We start from the raw sequence: 2641 nt of genomic DNA on the forward strand, positions 1-2641 counted from the left end.
AACTGCTCTTCTGATTCAAGGATAGAATCACTATAGCAGCCCCACTACAATGACTACATTTTTGCCCGTTCTTGTCGGTTGCTCAGGCAGTGGAGAAACGGCGTGAGACCCGTCCTGCCTGGGGACCCCCCCCCCCATTGGTCAAACACGTTCGGGTAGGGGAGATACGGCATTGGTAGCCATCCTACCCGGGGACTCCATCCAAATCTTACCCGTCGCGGCCCATATGCACCTCATTTGATATTTTTCATTTCAAAAAGTTTTTATTTGTTTAGGCGACCTTTAGGTTGTTGCCACCCGCTATTTACATCCTGGAACATTTGGATGGTAAATCAGCACTGGTCCGTCATTGGGAAGTGTGCCGTGTCCTAAAATTTGTTTTGGGTGGAAAAAAAATGAGGGAGTCACACATAGTGACCAATTATAAGGGTATAATTGGCCCCAAAGGACAGACACACTAACACACCGGATATTAAACCAAGGTAGTTACAGATACTATGCTTGTTTTTACAGAACTCCAGAGGCTCCAGGAACGGAGAAAACAAAGAATACAAGAAGGAAAAGGAAAGAGGACAGCCAGGACAGCCATAAGGACTGCCTTATTCGTGCTCAACATGCTTTTTGTGGACATTTGGTTGCGCGGGAACGCGAACCCCATTACTTCAAACCTCCCTGCCGTTAATGTTTCACTGCCCCGCAGTACCCAGAGCCTAGTCACCAGCAACACTGCATCTTCCTGGTGTGCCAGGTTCATAACCTGGTACTCCCTGTCCTACGTGATCGAAGCACTGTTAGCGTTGGTGATACTCTGCTGTGTAGTGCAGACTATGCGCCTCCGCAAATGGCGAAGGAGAGCGTACCGCGCTCGAACCCCGGTATATCGGATCCGATCCCCTATATTCGGGTATGACCATACCCCAGACCCCCACGATCTATAACAAGATAATAAAGAGCATTCACTTGTGTTATTACTGTGAATAAAGAAATGTACAAATTTTTCATGAAAAACACGATGATCCTGAGCTTGACTGCCAAGCCAGGAAAGATTATGGAATAACGTGATTTTTGTTGTATGTTTTAGGAAGATAGGATAATGCAATGTTTAGCGAGTATAGTGTAATCAGGATAAAATTAGAGGTTCCAAGTTGGTTATTTTGTAAATGCATGTCCCTGTCTGACATAGCGCCCTTAGAATTGCAAGGGTAGGGTCAGAGCAGAGGCCATATCGGAGGTGTCCACCCCGGTCAGGGAATGGAAAGAACAAAATTCATGTGATCCTTCACGCTTCGCGTTAGGATCACAAAAAGAGCATATAGCCACCTAAAATGGCTGATTCCCGATTAGAATGGTCAAACCCCGATCTAAAATGGCGAACGAAAGAAGCTGATGGGAAAATCAGCCAACAGGACTCAAACGGACAGCTGCAGGTAAAACAGTGTATTCGGCTTTGGGGAAGTCAGTCCAGACCGATACCTGCAGCCATCAACATCACAACAACCCAGCCATCTGCATAGTAAGCAGCCATCCCCGGGAACAATTGCTACACATTAGCAACATAAAGCCGATCCAGACCTTTCCGCGCCAGCAGTGGCTGTGACAAAGGAAGGTAGACGACCACCCCCCCCGATCAAGGAATCGCCCCATTATTGGAGCATATCGAACCAAGTGATTGGAACCAAGTCCAATCACTTGGAACCAGGTACGAGGTCCGTCCCGAGAGGTCCAAAGTTAGGTATTGGCCTTTAGTGGTAGGTAGTAGTCTAGAAGTAGGATTATTATGTCAGTATTTATTGCTGTATGTAATAAATGATCGTTGATTTAACCTTTACTAAGCGGTGTGCGGCATTATTAATCATTACTTGGGCTTGAACCACATGGCGGTATCAGAAAGATACCTGGTGACCCATGAGCAAAGGTGACAGAATTAGAGCTAATAAAACTAAGGCTAATAAGAGCAACATTTTAATCCGTACTGTTTCTGGGGTCTGGGGTCAGGTCCTGTTATTTGCATGGAGCCAGTCATCCGTCCACAGTCGTGCTTGTGGGTCGTGAATGCTGCCCTGTTCTTTTGCAGGGCTGCCCTAACCTGCCTGTTCGTGCTAAGCGTGGTGGGGTTGAACCAAAATTTGCCTACTGCCCTAATTTTGTTCATGTAGTCCCCTTTGTTGAGCGTTGCGGGGGCTCTAGCGGATTTCGCCATCTTCCAGACACACTGGTTGACTGGATCGAAGGATAGGTGGTGGGAATTCATAAAATCAATCCCCAGAATGTGTTCTGCTATGTGGGGCAGGTCTACTAAAACTATGGGGTGTTTTGTGGTAATGCTTCCTATTTGAATGGGTACAGGGGCTGTGATGTGTCCCTGCTGTGAGTGGCCTGTAAAGCCGCTGAGGGTGATAGTGGCTGTAGTGGGCCACGTGTCCTTTTGAAAAAGGGTGGAGGAATTTATGGTGGTGCGGGACCCTCCTGTGTCCCAAAGAAACTCGATAGGCTGTCCCCAAATTTTAGTTGAGACTACGGGTCGTCCTGACCTATCCCAAAGGGTATCGCAGACCCAACTGGGGGAGCCCGTACACCGTCAGTCCGTTCCGGTCAAGTCCGTCTGATCCGAACGGGCGCTAACGCTATGGATGGGCTCGGC

Source organism: Scyliorhinus torazame, chromosome 4 (genome assembly GCF_047496885.1).
Source record: "Scyliorhinus torazame isolate Kashiwa2021f chromosome 4, sScyTor2.1, whole genome shotgun sequence".
Classification (NCBI taxonomy): Eukaryota; Metazoa; Chordata; class Chondrichthyes; order Carcharhiniformes; family Scyliorhinidae; genus Scyliorhinus; species Scyliorhinus torazame.